The sequence below is a fragment of the Elephas maximus genome, chromosome 21 (genome assembly GCF_024166365.1).
Source record: "Elephas maximus indicus isolate mEleMax1 chromosome 21, mEleMax1 primary haplotype, whole genome shotgun sequence".
Classification (NCBI taxonomy): Eukaryota; Metazoa; Chordata; class Mammalia; order Proboscidea; family Elephantidae; genus Elephas; species Elephas maximus.
In genome coordinates, this window is record NC_064839.1 from 52,370,337 (window position 1) to 52,390,273 (window position 19,937).

At 44.3% G+C, this 19,937-nt stretch overlaps 1 protein-coding gene across 1 annotated transcript in view; it reads left to right on the forward strand.

The window, feature by feature from the left end:
* The window catches only part of FOXC2 (forkhead box C2), a 64,364-nt gene extending 57,742 nt beyond the window's left edge, over nt 1-6,622 (forward strand). The window contains exon 2 of the mRNA XM_049864688.1: nt 6,563-6,622. The gene's annotated coding sequence lies outside the window, so the exon portion shown is untranslated. The remainder of the gene's footprint in view (nt 1-6,562) is intronic.
* The last annotated feature ends 13,315 nt before the right edge of the window (nt 6,623-19,937 follow it).

Sequence of the window (19,937 nt, forward strand, 5' to 3'; positions counted from 1 at the left end):
CGATCATTCGGCCACCCCTAGCTGCAAGGAATCCAGGGTACTTTTATTTTAGTAAATGTTTTATTTTGGAAAATTTTTAGATTTACAGAAAAGTTGCAAAGGTAGTATAGAGAGTTCCTATACACCCCTCACCCAATTTCTCCTAATGTTAATATCTTACATAATGATAACAGCTTTTTCAAAAGTCAGACGTCAACATTGGCACATTATTGTTAATTAAACTACGGACTTTATGTGAATTTCACCAGTTTTTCCACTGATGCTCTTTTGCTACTCCAGGACCTCATCCAGGATCTCACATTACATTTAGTCTTCATGTCGCCTTAGTCCCCTCTGGGCTGTGATAATTTCTCAGATTCCCTTCCTTTTGATGATCTTGGCAGTTTTGAAGAGCACTGTTCAGGTATTTTGTAGAATGTCCTCTGTTTGGGTTCATCTGAGGTTTTCATCATGATTAGACTTGGTTTTGGGGAGAACATCACAGAGGGCGAGAGCCCTTCTCATGATTTCACATCAGAAGTACATCACATTCACATGGCTTATCACTGGTGATGTCAACCTTGTTCACATAGTGTTTGACAGACTTCTCCTTTGCAAGGTTCCTATTATTCTCTTTCCATACTCTAGTCTTTGGAGGTGAGTCACTAAGTGCAGCCCACATTCAAGGGAAGGATTGAGTTCCACCTCCTGAAGGGGGACGAATCTACATTTTTTATTTACCACTTTTCTGTAGGAAGAATGATTGGCTATGTTATCATCCTGGACAACTCTAGGGGCCTATTAGTAAGGAAGTAGGGAGACATGGATATTATAACCTTCAGTTGTAAATAGGGACACTAATACTTGCCTTACCTCTGCTGATAAGAGAATTTTTACATTTTATGTTGGGACTTGCAGAAGTTTGAAATAACGGTTGGCATTCTCATCAGAGGTTGGCAGCCTTTAACAGATGAGCTTATTCATTCAAGACTTGAGTGCTGGATGCTGGACTCGATTCTGGTGAGTCAATGGTGGATAAGGTGGTGGCATAGACAGATAGTTGTCATCCAGTATCCACTTTCTCCTTTTCTTTAGCAATAGAATTCCAGTGCTTTTGCTGGGTACCTGGCTGCCCCGCTAAGGACTACATTTCCCAGGTTCCCATGCAGCAGTGTAGTCATGTGACTAAGTTTTGGCTGATGGGATATGAATAGAAGTGATATGTCCAATGTCTGAATTAAGCCATGGAACAAGTCTATAGAATGGATAATTGGGAAGAAGAAATTGGGTCCAGATTCTTATTTTTTACTCTTTTGGTATGGTGGTCCCTTGGGTCAAAGTTGATGGATCAGTTTTGTCTGAAATTGCCTCACCAGAACTCTTCTAGATATCTGTAAATCTATATCTGCAAATGACCCAGATTATGGTGAATTCCAACCACGGAGAATAACTTTATCCTAGGTCCACTTTTTATTGTCTGTGTAAACTTGAGCAAGCCACATCACTTCTTTGAGCTGCTGTGTCAACACCCATCTGTCACAGATTTTTTGGAAAATCCGATGCATTCTGTGTGTAAGATACTTAGCATGGTGGCTGGAGAGTAGTAAGTGTCTCAACAAATTCTTGTTTCTATTTTTGTTATCATGATTATTATCACAATGTTGGTAGAATTAAAAAAATTATAATCAGGTCAGAGTTCAGAGGCTTCCTCTACTTACCTTTTTTTCCCCTGTTTGTTAAACAAAACCCTAAACTGCCGTTCTAGCAAGATTGGTCTTAAATGTATGAAGCAATTTCCAAATTTGGGACACTTGAACCCATTCAGGGCACAGGAATTAGTCTGCATTCCAGATCAATTAGGGAAATAGTTTGCAGTAACTACTACATTTTGAAACACATCAAATAAGAAGGAGAAACCACTGTTGTATGTCACTGTCAGAAAGGAAAAGTAAGCCGTTTATGTCTGATTTCAAGAATAGCTTACTCCCAGGGTCCAGGATGGAGATGCAAGAAATTGGAGGTCCATGTCAAAACCACCATGAACTTTTCACTGACTCAAAGACCTCCCACCCAATCCTTGGGGATCCGGTAAGTCAGTGGAGATTAAAGGCATACTAAATCCTGGTAACCAGAGATATGCAAGTTCTATTAGGTTACCATTTCCATTTTTCTGTCATGCAAAGGCAGAGTTTCCCTAGAGAAGACAGGATATTTGCTCTCAGCCAAAAGACCACAAAAGAGCAGAACTCGTTAACCGAGATTACAAAAAAAAAAGTTTAACTGCATAGCTGAGCCGATTCTGTGCATTACTGCCAGCCCCACTCTATGAACTAAAAGCACATTGCACTTAAGTCAATGAAAAATGAATAATGAACTTAGTTAAATATTTCCTCCCACGATGAAAGTCCTTGGTCACCCTAATTTCTTTTCCCTCTTGACATTTTCGCTTCTTTTTCCCACCAGATATCCATAATAAAAACTGGCACTCCGAGGACAAGTGTGTTCTATTCAAGACTTTCTCCAACTTTCTATGAAAAGCCTTTGAAACTGAACACCTCCTTTTTATCCCATATTACTTCCTCCCCTGGAACTGTTCAATCTCTACCCAGCAATCCCATTAGACTTTTAACTTCCATTTTTTAAAAGCTGATAAAAATGTATGGATGTTTGAACCCCATCCAGAGAAGTCAACTTACAAGCTGTGCAAAAAAAAAAAAAAAAGAGGTTGGGGCCGGGAGTGGCAATGAAAGACTGGGAAATGGAGCGATGTGATGCTGGTGAAACGATGTTGTTATATAGTGCCTTCGTCATAAGATTGAGTGCTCAGCAATTACAATCCTGGATAGGTTGGTGGTCCATTTTTGGCATGAGCTCTGCCATTGAAGCTAATCTCAGGGTCAAGGGATTACTGTGTAGATTTTTATATAGTTTAATGTATACTTATTCATCTTTCTTGGTGTTTGAACTTTATGGGAAGAAGGGAGTGACATCACAGGAAATGGTAGGACTTATCACATGGAAATAAAATAATGCATTTTATCATGTAGGGAGATTAATGTTTTCATGCATTTTCCTTTTTTTTTTTTTTTTTTAGAGAGAGGGAGGTTGCAGCTTTGCCATGGAGTAGGTGAGGACAGAAAGAAGGCTTGGCGCCGGCAAGGATGACCTTCTCCAGAAAGGGAGACTGAAGGTAGCAGCTTCATTTGGAAGGAAAGATGTAAGTGTAGGGAAGATGTAGGTGTAGGGAAGGAGTAGGTGTAAGTGTAGGAAAGGTGTAGGTGTAGGAAAGGTGTAGCCAGACCTCTGGATGCCTGGAAGAAAAGAAACTTCTCCTTTTGTTGAGGGGCAGAGGTGAACAATAACAAGCAGAAAAGCATTTGCCTCTCTATCCTCAGACCCCACTGCTCTTCTTTGAAAACCTTCCCAGGGGGAGTTGCATGCTGGCTTGTGCATGAGCGTGACCGATAGGGAGACTGCAGAATAGTGGAGGAGCCTGGAGGACAGCCCTCCCACTCTCGCTTGGTTCAGCACTGAGTCTCCTCCATGTTCCAGCTCCCTTGGGATAACCCCTTCCTCCGTGGTCCAGCTTCTGCTGGGCATCCCCACATGGTCCTAGCTCCTGCTGGATGGCCCTGGCTCCAGAGGAACACCACTGCCCTCATGTTGGTGGCTGCTCGGTGCTGTTGCTAACTTCTAGGATTCCCCACAGACCCCTCCATGGCTTCTTAGCTCTTCCACCACTGTGTACCCAATCCCCTCTATTCAATTCTCTCTGTTTGAAATACCTAGAGAGTGTTTGTTTTCCAATGGACAGTGGGGGCAGTAACTGGGTTTGCAAGGTGATCATTTGGTGAGTTCCTGGGGCAGCAGATCAGTATAGGAGGGGGAAACTTCTGCAGAACTGCTATAGGGTACTGTCTTAGTCATCTAAAAAAAAAAAAAAAACAAAAACCCCAACCTGTTGCTGTTGAGTCGATTCCGACTCACAGCAACCCTGTAGGTCAAAGTAGAACTGCCCCATAGAGTTTCTAAGGAGCACCTGGTGGTTAACAGCTGTAGGACATAACCTACTATGCCACCAGGGTTCTAGTACCGCTATAACAGAAATATCGCAAGTGGATGGCTTTAATGAAGAGAAATTTATTTCTTCACAGAAAAATAGGCTAAAAGTCCAAATTCAGGGTGTCAGCTCCAGTGGAAGGCTTTTTCTCTCTGTTGGCCTTCTCATCAATCTTCTCCTGGCCTAGGAGCTTCTCTGTGCAGGTACCCCAGGTCCAACAGATGCACTCTGCTTCCAGTGCTTCTTTCTTGGTGGTATGAAGTCCCCCCTCTCTGCTCACTTCCCTTTCCTTTTTATCTCTTGAGAGATAAAAGATGGTACAGGCCACATCCCAGGGAAACTCCCTTTACTTGGATCAAGGATGTGACCTGGGTAAGGGTGGTGTTACAATCCCACCCTGATCCTCTTTAACATAAAATTACAATAAAAAAATGGAGAACGACCACACAATACTGGGAATCATGGCCCAACTAAGTTGAAACATATTTTTGGGGGACACAGTTCAATCCATGATAGGTACGGATCCTGGTTTTGGGATGTTTTCTGTGCCCAAGCTGCAAGGGCGGATTTGCTATTGTGACAAGTGCTCCCCTTTCCTCTAGTCTATGTCTGCAGGTAGAGAGTTTCTACTGTCACTCATTCTCATCATAGACTCCTGGGGTCTCATCTACCCAGCATTCTGGGCTGCCTCAGGCACTGCGAGAAGCAGCTGTGGCCCGGGGCACTGGCCCACCCCAGCCCCCAGCTCTTCTAGCCCATGCCCAGGAGGCAACTGGAAATTCAAAGAGCTTCAGCTCATGGGGCTCTGAGACTTTTGGCTGCAGCTCCTCCACTGAGAGAAACACTTAGGAGTGGTCAGGTCCCTCCAAAGGCTCAGTGCTGTAGCCTCTCGGCGAAGTAGAGGAGTTGGGAAATTTGTGTAGCTTCTGGGATTTGCCATGACTCACCACGGCCAGGTTCTACTCAGCTGCATGGGTTGCTGGACCAGGACCTGACATCTGATGCAAACCTTGTCAGTACTATCTGTTCCCCGGGAATTTGGAAGAGAGAGAGGGAGTGACTCCATTTTGCTGAACCTGCATAAAGTGTGTCTGAAAGTGGTAGGAAGACTGTGTATTCTGCTAGGTGGACCGTGAGGTCTGCATAAAAAAAGAAGGAAGTAGGCCCACGGAAGAGTCAGGGACAAGTGGCACAGAAAGACTGCAACCTGGGTTTTCTGTCTCCTCCTAGCTCCTAATTCAAATTCTCTTGGAGGTCCAGCTGCCTTCCTGTCTGTGGTGTGAGACTCCATGCATCTTTCTGGCAACTTCCACGGCTCTTCCACCACCATATAACTAATCCCCTCTATTCAACTCCCTCTATTTGAAATACATAGAGGAGGTTTGTTTTTCAATTTGTTTTCCAAATTGAGCCACATCAATTTGATTTCCCCAACTTGCATCCCAAAGAATCTTAAGGATTACACAGTCCGTGCCTGGAAGAAGCTTATCAGAGTCTTGAGGGAGAGTGACAGTAAACAGACCAGCACAGCACAGACTGATGCGGAAGCACAGAGAAGAGACAGCTTACTCTGGGCTCAGGGAAGTCTGCTTGGAGGTGGCGATTCGTGTCTGAAGAACAACTAGGAGTTAGTCGGGTGAGAAAGGAAGAAACTCACTGGCTATTTTAAAGCACTGACCAGTGTGTGTCTTATCTCCTTATTTAGATGGCAAGCTCCTTAAGGGCAGGGCCTGGGTAGTGCACACTTTTATCCCCATGGTATGTGGCAAAGGGCCAGGTAGGTGCTAAGTACCCAGTGACTGACTGATGAATGGAAGAAGTATTGATGCAGATAGAAGTCTCCCAGGCCACGGAAGTGCTTTAGGTGAAGAAGGTGCTATGAGTCATGGGAGGCCAGGTCCCACTCGGGGTGCTGTGGGAGACTGTCAGAGGCCACCCCTTAACTGTCCTACTCAGGGGCCTGGGAGCTGGGGAACTTATCCACCGATTCCTATCCCCCATTGGTTGAGGGCTGTTTCTGGAGCCTGGGCTCCTTGGCTCTTTGGCCTGCCCTGTGCATGGGAGGAGCAGAGAATGTTCCCAGGCCAAGAAAGTTGGGAGGCCATTGGCATGTGTAGGACTCTCTGCTGATCACTGCCAGGTCCGCCGAGGGCCTCTGGGAAGGTCTGAGGTAAGACCTCTGCCCTCTATAAATCCTCTAAAGCCTGGTGGCGTAGTGGTTAAATTTTCGGCTGCTAACCAAAAGGGTGGCAGTTCAAAACCACCAGGTGCTCCTTGGAAACCCTATGGAGCAGTTTTACTCTGTCCTATAGGGTCACTATGAGTCAAAATCGACTCAGTGGCAACAGGTTTGGTTTTTTAATAGCGGTTTTCCGGACTTTTATCAAGTTTCCTCAGAAAGGAGCCTGATAATATAGGTTACAGTGGAAGCGATCCTTTCTAGCTATTTCATGTCTGAGGTTGCTACCCACCACCATGTAGGATCCTGGCATTTTGCTGACCTCTACTGTCTTTGTCTTTCAGGCAAAAACCTGGGGCCAGTGCCAACGGATCCGGGTGGACATTCTCAGCTATGGTTCCAGAGGGTCACGCCCTGTCCTCTTGCTTCTTAGACTTCGCCAAAACAGCAGGATGTCAGGGAGGAAAGGTCAGGCTCATATCGCTGCACCAAGTCCCCGGCGGCTCAGGACTCTGCACTCAGCCGTGGCGGCCTACAGCGGATGAAGACAGCACTGTGCATTAAGCAGGCCCGCTCTTGTAGTGAGCACCCTGCTCCTCCCAGGACCCTGGTCCCTGATGAGGGATGGTATAAGTGTGATGGACGGCATGTCTGTCCCTAACAAGTACTGCCAAATGCTTGGAGGAACGGTAGAATTATGATACCCGCCCTCCCCTCCACCAGGGAAATGCACTATCAGTCAATAAATCTTTACCCAGCACTTGTTTGGGGCCATCTTGGGGCCCGTGCTAGGGTACAGAACGTGAAAGACACACCTCCTGGCCTCAGGGAGCTTTCTGATGGAAGAACAGAGCATTCAGGGATACCCTGTTCAGCCTTCTGGAATATCCTAAAGAGAGAAGAGGTCACAGTAATATCAGTATGTATTGACCATAAACCGTGTGCCAGACATTGTTTTAAGTGTGTTACAAATATTAACTCAATTAGTTTTAACAACAACCCCATGAGCCAGGCACTATTATCATACCCATTTAATGCATAAAGAAACAGAGGCACACAGAAAACAACTTGCTTTCGGTTACAGAGCCAGCAGGCTGCAGAATAAAGAGTGAGCCTGGGTGGCTTGGTTTAGAAATCCACATGTGAAACTAGTCAGCTATTTGATCTCAGCTTTATTCTGATTCCCAGCAAAATATAATAAAGAAAAAGCAACTGTATTAGCTAATACTCATTGAGTGTTCATTATGATAATGCTTCCTGGGGATTGTCCCAGTTAATTCCTACAGCAACCCATGTAGTTGGCACTATTGGTCTCTCCATTTTACAGAAAAGGAAAGTGAAGCTCAGAGAGGTTAACTGACCAGCCCAACATCGTTCTGCTATGAAGTTGTGGAGCTGGGGCTTGAACCCAGGCCATCCGGCTCAGAGCTCAGTCTCTTGAAGGAATGTTGACAGGTGCAGCAATGTCTAATGTAGAATGAGGGACAGGCTGCATGACCTCCAAGAAGCCCCTTTGTTCTTTAAAATCTAATGTCTTGTAGATAAGAACTACTTTAGGTGAAGGGAAAAACAGCACACAATACAGGGAGGTCAGCACAACTGGACTAAACCAAAAGCAAAGAAGTTTCCTGAATAAACTGAATGCTTCCAAGGCCAGCGTAGCAGGGGCAAGGGTCTGGGGACCATGGTTTCAGAGGACATCTAAGTCAATTGGCATAATAAAATCTATTAAGAAAACATTCTGCATCCCACTTTGAAGAGTGGCGTCTGGGGTCTTAAACACTAGCAAGCAGCCATCTAAGATGCATCAATTGGTCTCAACCCACCTGGATCATAGGAGAATGAAGAACACCAAGGACACAAGGTGATTACAAGCCCAAGAGACAGAAAGGGCCACATGAACCAGCGACTACATCATTCTGAGACCAGAAGAACTAGATGGTGCCCGACTACCACCGATGACTGCCCTGACAGGGAACACAACAGAGAACCCCTGAGGGAGCAGGAGAGCAGTGGGATGCAGACCCCAAATTCTCATAAGACCAGACTTAATGGTCTGACTGAGACTGGAAGGACCCTTGTCATGGCCCCCAGACCTTCTGTTGGCCCAGGACAGGAACCATTCCCAAAGCCAACTCTTCAGACATGGATTGGACTGGACAATGGGTTGGAGAGGGATGCTGGTGAGGAGTGAGCTTCTTGGATCAGGTGGACACTTGAGACTCTGTTGGCATCTCCTGCCTGGAGAGGAGATGAGAGAGTGGAAGGGGTTAGAAGCTGGAGAAGTGGACACGAAAAGAGAGAGTGGAGGGAGAGAGCAGACTGTCTCATTAGGGGGGTGAGTAATCGGGAGTGTGTAGAAAGGTGCATATGGGTTTTTGTGTGAGAGACTGACTTGATTTGTAAACTTTCACTTAAAGCACAATAAAAATTATATATATATATATATATATATATAAATCTAATGTCTTGAAGCTTTCAGGCTAATCTTTGTGCTTGTTTGCCCACGTGTTAACAGAGTACATGTTTGATGGTGACCAGTGTTGAGCCCGGGATGCAACCACAGCTCATGTTTGATAACTCTGGAAATGCCAGTCTTCTTTAGGAAGTTTTTTTTTTTTTTTTGGTGGGGGTGGGGGCATGCAAAAAACCTCTGGGTTTAGCTCACACTTTTCCCAAAGTGTGCTACTATGGAATAGTCCTCCCAAGGGACACTCCAGAAACATAGAGTTCCAAGATCAAGAAAGTTTGCAAAAATACTGAATGCTACATCCTGCCGTGGAGATTCAAAATACTCAGCGTGCTAAAGGCTCTGACAAATCCAGCAATAAAGAATAAGGGCATTTCCCAGACTGATTTGAGTAGAGAGTCTCCTTTTGTTCCACATAATATTTACATCCCTCTGAACTAGCATGTGGTAGAGTATACCTTACAAAATCACTGATGTTTTCATTTCTCGTTCATTCATTCATCCATTCCTTCAAAACATATTCACTGAGCTCTTAACGTCCTAAGAAGAGGCCAATTTTCAAAGCATGGCCAGTAATGGCTCCCACTTACTGAATTCTCAGATACCCCTATGAAGCAGGAACGATCAATATTCCCATTTTCAGTAAAGGAAACTGAGTCCTGGTGCTTTAAGTATATAACTTCCCACCAGAAACAGAAATGAGTGAGACAATTTTAGGTCCGTTTCAGACAAGGAAAGGTTTGCTTGGTGAGCATGGGTGTTTGGCCTTTTACCAGGTGACACAGGTATGTAGATGGCATAGTGAGCCACAGACCTGAGGAGGGTTGGAAAGGGGGAAGGATCCAGGTGGGGGCCACACATAGCCATACAGTGGCCGTACAGTCTCCGGGAGCTGCCTCCTGGATAAAGGGCTTCAGTATCATCAGGACAAGCTCAAGCATTTTACCATGTAGGGTAAATATTTTGCTTCATAAAACTTGTGTCTCAGTCTGTTTGCCTCTCTGCGTGATGTCTTGTATTCTCAGGGTCCCCTGTCCTATTCCTGGGGCCTTGAGCACAGCAGTGGGGAAGAGAGTGAGCCTGGGGTGGGACAAGGCCGGCCCACAAGTCGGAGGCTTGCTCTTGATCTGAGAGTGGGCTTGTTGGTGTAGGTGTAGAGGCTCACTTTAGGGGAGGGGTCTCTGTGTGCCTAAGTGCAGCCTGGGACAGAAGGGGACATACGGACAGCCAGAGCCGGCTGCAGGACCAGTGCTCTGGTCTCTCTCCGTCTCGTGGCTGCAGTCTGGGACCCAGGACCTCGGGGTGGCTTCCTGTCTGCTGTACTTTGCTCTGTGTGTGAACATTTTTTCTCTGCCTCATGCTTTCTGCTTCCCAGGGGTTTGGCTTTCCAAAACCCTGGTGACGTCTAACATACAAGCCAGGCCTAGTCAGACAAGCGCACACAAGACACACATCACGGCCTTCGTGGATCCTGGGGTCCCGCGAAGCGCCCTGTGATCCGGAGCAACCTCACCTTCCCTCCCAGCCGTCCAGCCTACCAGCCACTTACTAGTCCAAGTTCCTGAGAGAGGACTTCTGATTGGCCCCTGCTGCTGTCTGTGTCGAGTCACTTCATTGGCTACTGGGAAGCATTTGGATTGGCTGCTCTCAGCCTGCCGGTCTCCTTGGACCAATCAGGTGTGGCCACAGAACCTGTGATTCAGTTAGCGCGTGCGCAATGCTGACTTTCGGGAGGACTCTAATGTGCCGGTTCCAGCGCATACTTGCCGCGAGGATCTCAGGATGCGGCTTCCACTGTCTGACCTTCCGGCTCTGATATATTTTATGTATTTTTTCCAAGCTGTTTGTTGTCCGAAAAATCTATGAGTGGCTCAAACAGTTAAGCACTTGACTACCGTCTGAAAGATTGGTTGTTTGAACCCACCCAGAGGCACATGGAAGAAAGGCTTCGGGATAGTTTCTGAGAGGTTTCATGGGGTCACCATGAGTCCACGTCGACTCAGTGGCAACTAACAACAACAGACATGCACTGAACAAGGAGAAAGGAAGGCAAAACAACTGACGCATTTTAACTGGGGTGTTGGCAAGGAATATCGAATATACCATGGACTGCCGGGAGAAGGAACAAACCAGTGTAAGAAGAAATACAACCAGAACGTTCCTGAGAAGTGAGGATGGTGAGGCTGCAGCACCCTTACTTTAGACACAGCATCAGGAAAACCAGTCGCTAGAAAAAGACATCATGCTTAGTAAAAGTAGAATGTCAGCAATAATGAGGGAAAACATCAATGAGAAGGATTGACACAGTGGCCACAACAATAGACTCAAACATATCAGTGATCATAAAGATGGCTCAGGACAGGGCAGCGCTTAGTTCTGTTGTACCTACGTTCGCCATCAGTTGGAGCCAACTCGATGGCAGCTAACAACAGCAGACAGAATTATGGGAAGAAATAGGTAAGTCAACAGCTCCTCACTAGTTGATTGTAATGCAGCCTTCCAGACATGGATAGCTCACAATAACCAAAATAACACGTATATGGACGTTTGTAATAGTATTAGAATTAAGTCTGCTCTGGCACATGTTTAGAGAGCCTTAATAAATAGGGTACTTTTTGGTGATATTTCTACCCCAGCTCTTAACACATTCTCCTCTTTTCTTCCCATCTTCCTCTACTCACCCCCTGAAACCTATTTTATGTCTTTTCAGACACATCTTCAATATACTCTATAATTTAAAAAATTGCTTGGCACTAAAGAAAAAGAATAGAGAATTGAATGGCATTTCCAAATTACTTTCAGTTTGTGGCTTTGAAAAGAAGGTTACGTAAAGTATTGATAGTTAAACTACTTTCTCAGGGAGTGGGTCTGAAAAAATGGTAGATCAAAAGCTTCTTGAGAATTGGTGTGTGTATATGCTGGGAGTCTGTTCTGTCCAAAGGAAATCTCTGGCAGGTATTAATTTGAAGGAGAAGAAAGGGAAGTTTTAAGGCAAGTCATCAGTGGGAGGAAAAAAGGGAAAAGGGAGAAAAATTACAGCATGTTTTAATTGTGACTTGGAAATTTTATAAACACAATTTACACATGTATCACTTATAATCAGAGTTCTGATCAGAGCAGTAATTATGATAAATCCTTTGTCAGCCCTGCTTAAAAGTCCTTATGAGGTCGTCGGAAATTAGTTCACATTCTAGACAATAGTTCAATAAAATCCGATCCAACCCAGCCTCTCTGCATATGGAATTCCACCCGGCCTGCAATCAGATGTTCACCAAATCACACTTTTTCATTGCCAAATGCCTTGGCAGGTTAGCATAAACAAGTCTTGAATTCATTAAGTTGCATTTTTTAGTGTTCTAATTAGCTAAAAGTAGTACATTTCAAGCACAGAATGTCAAGAGCGTGACTTCAAGGTATAATGGTAGGGCATGGAAACCAGAATCGTTACCTTTTGCCTGAAATGTTGGTCTAGTGGCACTTTGCTTGGCTGATCTTGGACTGGCTTTGCTTGGGGACCTCGGGATGGGTGGAAAGGGGTTGAGAGGAAGTGTTGCCATTGCACATGGTGTTCTGTTTGAAAAGCAACCCCACTCCAACCTCTGTCTTTCCAAACAACCTCTGAACCTCCAACACAGTCACCTGATGAGCATGTTTTTGTTTGTTTTTAATATTCCAGCTTTTTCACTTGGTGATTCCATGTCAGCCAACATCATCATGATCACATTGAGACGTCAATGTTTCATATTTTCATCTGCAATGCATTTATGCTAACAACAACAGCATTCCAGCAATATTCCAGTGCATTTGTTTAAACGTACAGTTAACTAGTTTTGAAGTAGGCAGAGATGGCTCAGGGTAGGGACAGGAAAAGGAGACGTTAAAATGTCAGGCCTTAAAGATCACTCAGTCCCACTACAGTGTTCACAGTGGAAGCTGAGATCTAGAGGGACAGGAACTGAGTGCATGCTTAGCAGCAGAGTGGGCATTTGGAGAGAATCACCCTTTTGGGGGGCATCTTTCACTTTTTGGAGACACATTCACATTCACGATCCCTTTTCAAACAGAAAGGAGCCCAGTGAATTGGGGAAACTGGGAACCATGTCTTCATTTTACTGGCGAAGACACAGGCACGGGGCAGCCAAGTGTCCTGTGTAAGTACCCATAACCAGTCAGAGCGGAGCTAGGACAACAATTTAGGTTCCTGATGTGCAAATCATGCTCTTTTCACTATATGACAGGATTCTGGGGCTTTTCGTAGAGGATGAGAGTGTCATGAAGGACTGGCTTTCTGACATTTTTAACATACGTCCTGTAAGAAGTCACTTTGTGTGGCTATCCAGTGTGGTAGAGAGTGCTGACTGGCCTCCGTGGTCCTTTGCTTGCTTTTGGTAGCAGAACCACCTGAATTACAGTGGTTATTGGGCCGCTCAGCTACAAGACTACATTTCCCAGCAGTCTCCTTGCAAGTAGGTATGGCCGTGAGACGAAGTTCTGGCCAGTAGGATGAGAGAGAATGTGTTGTGTGTGGCTTTCTGGTCTTGCCCGTTAAAATGGAAAGCGTCTGCTTTCCGGTTCCTCTTCAGCCCTGTGGGCTGCAATGAGGGTGGAAGCCAGCGAAGTGTAAGCGAATGAGGGAACCTCCCAGAGTCACCTGCCCACCTGAGACTGGTACAGGAGAGAGAATTCAAATTCCATCTTGCAGAGCCGCTATATTTTGTGCTTCTTTATTATAGCAGCATAACATATACCCGATGAATGTGTCCAGGATACCCGCCCCCCCACATGCACAAATGTTTCAGAAACAGTGCTTTTCTTACCTTGTGAAACATGCTGTGACCTATTCAACTCCCCCCTCTACCTTTTTTTTTTTAAGGTGGTGGTGGTGGTGGTTAGGTGCTGTGGCATTGGTTCTCACTCATAGTGGCCCTTTGTACAACAGAGTAAAACACTGCCCAGTCCTGCTGCATCCTCACAATCATTGCCTTGTTTGAGCCCATTGTTGCAGCTGCTGTGTCAATCCATCTCGTAGAGGGTCTTCCTCTTTTTTCCTGGTCCTCTTACCAAGCATGGTGTCCTCCAGGGTACTGGTTCCTCCTGATAACGTGTCCAGAGTCCGTGAGACAAAGTCTTGCCATCCTCGCTTCTAAGAAGCATTCTGGCTGTACTTCTTCCAAGATAGATGTGCTTTTCGGGCAGTCCATGGTATATTCAATATTCTTTGCAAGTATCATAGTTCAAATGCATCGGTTCTCCTTCGGTCTTCTTTATTCATTGTCCAGGTTTCACATGCATATGAGGTGATTGAAAGTACCATGGCTTGGGTCAGGCACATGTAGTCCTAAAGTGACATGATTGGTTTTTAATACTTTAAAGAGGTCTTTTGCAGCACATTTGCCAAGATGCAGTATATCATTTGATTTCTTTTTTTAATTAATTAATTAATTAATTTTATTGTACTTTAGGTGAAGGTTTACAGAACAAACTAATTTCTTGTCAAACAGTACACACATTGTTCTGTGACATTGGTTAACAACCCCACGACATGTCAACACTCTCCTTTCTCAACCCTGGGTTCCCTATTACCAGCTTTCCTTTTCCTTTCTGCCTTCCAGTCCCTTCCCCAGGACTGGTGCGTCCCTTTAGTCTTGCTTTGTTCCAGGGGCCTCTCAATCTTTGGCTGAAGGGTGAACCTCAGGAGTGACCTCATTAGTGAACTGAAAGGTTGTCCGGGGGCCATACTCTCAGGGTTTCTCCAGTCTGTGTCAGGCCAGGAAGTCTGGTCTTTCTTTTTGAGTTGGAATTTCGTTGTACATTTTTCTCCAGCTCTCTCTGGGACCGTCTATTGTGATCCCCGTCAGAGCAGTCAGTGGTGGTAGCCAGGGACCATCTTGTTATACCGGACTCAGTCTGGTGGAGGCTTGGGTAGGTGTGGCCCATTAGTCCTTTGCACTAATCTTTCCCTTGTATCTTTAGTTTTCTTCATTCTTTCTTGCTCCTGAAAGGGAAGACCAGTGGAGTATCCTAGATGGCCACTCACAGGCTTTTAAGACCCCAGATGCTACTCATGGAAGTAGAATGTATTCTTTATAAACTATGTTATGCCCATTGAGCTAGATGTCCATGGTCTCCACAGCTGTCAGCCCAGCAATTCGGTCCCTCAGGGAGTTTGGATGTGTCTATGGAGCCACCATGACCTTGCTTTGTACAGGTTGTGCTGGCTTCCCCAGTATTGTGTACTGTCTTACCCTTCACCAAAGTTAGCACTTATCTATTGTCTTTTAAGTGTTTTTCCATCCCCACCCCTCCCCTCCCTCATAACCATCAAAGATTGTTTCTTTTTGTATGTAAACCTTTTTGTGAGTATTTACAGCAGTGGTCTCATATAATATTTGTCCTTTTGTGATTGGCTTATTTCACTCAGCGTAATGTCTTCCAGATTAATCCATGTTATGAGATGCTTCACAGATTCATCGTTGTTCTTTAGCGTTGTGTAATACTCCATTGTGTGTATGTACCACGGTTTGTTTATCCATTCATCTGTTGATGGGTGTCTAGGTTGTTTCCAGCTTTTTGCTATTGTGAACAATGCTGCAGTGAACATGGGTGTGCATATGTCCATTTGTGTGACGACTCTTAATTCTCTAGAATATATTCCTAGGAGTGGGATTGCCGGATCATATGGTATGTCTATTTCTGGCTTTCCAAGGAAACGCCATATCGTTTTCCAAAATGGTTGTATCATTTTGCATTCCCACCAGCAGTGCATAAAAGTTCCTATCTCCCCGCAGCCTCTCGAACATTTGTTATTTCCTGTTTTATTGATTCGTGCCAGTAATGTCTGGGTGAGATGGTATCTCATGGTGGTTTTGATTTTCTTTTCTTTAATGGCTAGTGATCTCGAGCATTTCCTCAAGTGTCTGTTAGCCGCTTGAACGTCTTCTTTGGTGAAGTGCCTGTTCATTTCCTTTGCCTATTTTTTAATTGGATTATTTGTCTTTTCGTTGTAGAGGTGTTGGATTTTCTTGTAGATTTTAGACATTAGACCTTTGTCTGATTTATAATAGCCAATTTTTTTCTCCCAGTCTGTACATTCTCTTTTTACTCTTTTGGTGAAATCTTTTGATGAGCATGAATGTTTAATTTTTAGAAGATCCCAGTTATCTAGCTTATCCTCCGGAGCTTGTGTGTTGTTGGTTGTGGTTTGTATCCTGTTAATGCTGTGTATTAGGGCCTCTAGTGTTGATTCTATTTTTTCTCCTATGAACTTCATGGTTTTTGGCTTTATATTTAGGTCTTTGATCCATTTTGAATTAGTTTTTGTATATGGTGTGAGGTATGGCTCTTGTTTCATTTTTTTACATATGGACATCTGGTATTACAAGCACTGTTTGTTAAAAAACACAGTCTTTTCCCCATTTGATGGACTTTGGGCCCTTGTCAAAGATCAGGTGACGATAGGTGGATGAACTTACATCTGGGTTGACAATTCTGTTCCCTTGGTCAATGTATCTGTCATTGTACCAGTACCAGGCTGTTTTGGCTCCTATAGCTGTATAGTAGGTTCTGAGGTCAGGTAGTGTGAGTCCTCCTACTTTATTCTTCTTCTTCAATAGTGCTTTACTTATCCAGGGCTTCTCCCCTTTTCATATAAAGTTAACGATAATAAGTTTTTCCATCTCTTTAAAGAGTATCATTGGTATTTGGATCGGGATTGTATTGTATTTGTAAATCAGTTTGGGTAGAATTGTCATTTTCACAATGTTGAGTCTTCCTGTCTATGAGCATGGTATGTTTTTCTGTTTATGTAGATCTCTTTTGGTTTCTTGCAGTAGTGTTTTGCAGTTTTCTTTGTATAGGTCTTTTACATCCTTAGTTAGATTTATTCCCAAATATTTTATTTTTTTAGGGGCTATTATAAATTAAAAAAAAAAACCCACCCATTGCTGTTGAGTCTATTCTAACTCATAGTGACCCTATAAGACAGAGTAGAGCAGCCCTATGTGGTTTCTAAGGAGTGCCTCGTGGATTCAAACTGCCGACCTTTTGGTTAGGAGCTGTAGTTCTTAACCACTACGCCACCAGGAAACCCTGGTGGCGTAGTGGTTAAGTGCTATGGCTGGTAACCAAAGGGTTGCCAGTTTGAATTCGCCAGGCACTCCTTGGAAACTCTATGGGGCAGTTCTACTCTGTGCTATAGGGTCGCTATGAGTTGGAATTGACTCGAAAGCACTGGGTTTGGTTTTTTTTTTATTATAATTTTTTCCTGATTTCCTTTTCATCATTCTCTTTATTGGAGTATAGGAATCCAACTGATTTTTGTATGTTTATCTTGTATCATGCCACTCTGCTGAGTCTTTCTGTCAGTTCCAGTAGTTTTCTTGTGGAGTCTTTTGGGTTTTCTTGGGTTACTGGGTATGTATAGTATCATATCATCCACAAATAGGGAGAGTTTAACTTCTTCATTACCAATTTGGATGCCCTTTATTACTGTTTTTTGTCTTACTGAGATTCGATTTCTTGACTGCTGCTTCCGTGGGTGTTGATTGTAGATCTAAGTAAAATGAAATCCTTGACAACTTCAATATTTTCTCCATTTATCATGATGTTGCTTATTGGTCCAAACCCCGCCCCCCCCCCAAAAAAACCCCAAAACCAAACCCATTGCCGTTGAGTTGATTCTGACTTATAGTGACCCTGTAGGACAGGGTAGAACTGCGCCATAGAGTTTCCAAGGAGCGCCTCGTGGATTCGAACTGCCGACCTTTTTGGTTAACAGATGTAGTTCATAACCACTACGAGGATAGTCTTCGATCTTCATCACTAAATGCTTTAAGGTGGTATAACCTATTATATTAGAGGCATGGGTGGTTCAGTGATAGAACCCAGATTCTGCTCGGTTTGATTCCTGGCCCTCAAGTGTTACTTTGGTCACATTCTATTCACATTACAGGATTAGCCCAGATTCACAGGGAAGGGACGTAGCCCCACCTTGTGATGTGAGGTGAGCCATGTCCCTATGGGAAGGTGAGGAGAAAAGGAGTCTATGGTGGCTATACCCCTTTCCCTGGAGCTTCTGTCCCTGGGTATGGTCAAGCAAGGGCTTCCTGGTCTGCCAGCTGCATTTAGATGCTCTGATCACAGGCTCACCTGCAAGTCAAACCTGTTACCACTTCACACCTTTCTTACCTGACAACCAGTCATTCCCAGCTCAGCAGTGTGATGAGGTGGTTAAAGTGATTCCCTGTGTCTGTGCTTCAGGTCCACGTTGGTAAAATGGGATCAGTGGAGTTGTGATGAGGATTCCATGAGAGGCTGCACGAAGAACCCTTTGCCTGGGGCCCCACCATTGGGCAGTATTCCATAGGCAGAAACTTATAGAATCACTCTTCGTAGAACACTATGTTTGGAGTCAGATAGACTAGAGTTTGAATTTCAGGACTTATCAGTTATGGTATCTCAGGCAATGTTCTCAAATTCTCCAGAACCTCAGTCTCCTCATTGTTATAAGACAATGAGGGAGAAAACTCTGAGTAGGTAATGGTCCTACCTTCCTGTAGAACGTGTTCTTCCTCAGGGCCTCCCAGGCTGCCTTCAAGCCTCTGTAGTAGCTGGGACAGACTTCCTTCTCTTAAAAACTGCAGCATGTCCCAGCACTTGTGCTCAGAACTACAGTGTAACCTGCAAAAGCTGGAACCTGTGTAATGTGGAAACCTGTCAGAGAAGGAAAACTCAAATATTTTCCACTAAAAAGAGCAATGAAAAAGTGGTAATAGTAATTCAGAATGAAAGGAAACGGAGAACATAGGATGGAAATGGGGGGAGGGCAATCACATTGTGGGGAATGGGACCAATGTCATGGAACACTTTGTGTACAAATTATAGAAAACTAAAAAACCAAACCAAACCCAGTGCCGTCGAGTCGATTCCGACTCATAGCGACCCTATAGGACAGTGTAGAACTGCCCCATAGAGTTTCCAAGGAGCGCCTGGTGAATTTGAACTGCCAACCCTTTGGTTAGCAGCTGTAGCACTTAACCACTACGCTACCAGGGTTTCCAAATTATAGAATGGGAAACGAATCTGCTCAGTAAACTTTCTCCTAATGCACAGTAAAAAAAAAAAAAAAAAGTGGTAAGGCCATACCCTGTCGAAGGTGAAAAACTTATGATACCCAGAAAAACAATGCAGTTCTGTCGAGTTCCGGTTCTCACAGGTTTCACTGTAGATGGTGGTCCTCCTGGTGCTGGGTAAAACTCCCCCACTGCCAGACTACCCATGGAATGGCGGCTTCTCCCGGTATTGTGTGCGCTTAGTGCATATTTAGAATGAGAATAGAAGACATCTTTTGTTTTCAGGCAATGGTGCTCTGGAGGACTGTTCTAAATCACAATCATATCCCAGGACCCCCTGTCTGAGGCGGATCTGAACATTGATCAGAAACCCAAAGACTAAGCCGTGCCACTTACCAGCTGTGTGATCCTGGGACAGTGATGTGTAAACTCTTTGATCCTTGGTCCCTTCACCTGTAAAATGGGCACAGTGGTGCCTGTCCAGTGATAATTGAACTCTAGTGAAAAGCAACCATGCTGGCATTATTCTTTTCTTTTTTTTTTTGAGCATCTACTATGTGGCAAGTATTAAAACAAGTGCTGGATTCACAGCAGATAAAAGGCTGATGGATGGCAGGTACTGGTGAATGTCTGGCAGGTTCTAGGGCTATGGTATCATTTATCATTATTATTAGGTTGTCAGCTCCTTGAGGGTTTGGGTGATAACTCTCATCTAATTGAACATTGTCCCTTTTAACATTGATTTAGGAGATAACACTGGAGTCATAATTCCTTGTCCTAGAATGTGACCCAGCTGGAGGTGGACCCACAAGGACTCACAAGGACACATCAACTGGGCCTTGAGATATAAAGACAATAGTTAGGACAATCTTGGAAAACGTCTTCCAGGGAACCTTTTGCATAAACAAATCATAAAACAGTGCTGAATGCTCACACACCTTCCATTCATAGCTTTTTTTTTTATTAGTCTTTAGTGAATAGTAAGTTTTGTTGGACCAGTGATGACCCTCCTGACTGTCATTACTGAAACCTGTAGCAATGATTATTAAGTAAGATGATTCAAAATGCAGAAATCACGTTGATCTAGCAGTTTTTTGCCAGTGGGTGAAATGGCGAAGCTTTCAGTGATCTCACTCATTTGTGACGTTGTTATATATTGTTGATTCTGCAATGTTCCTT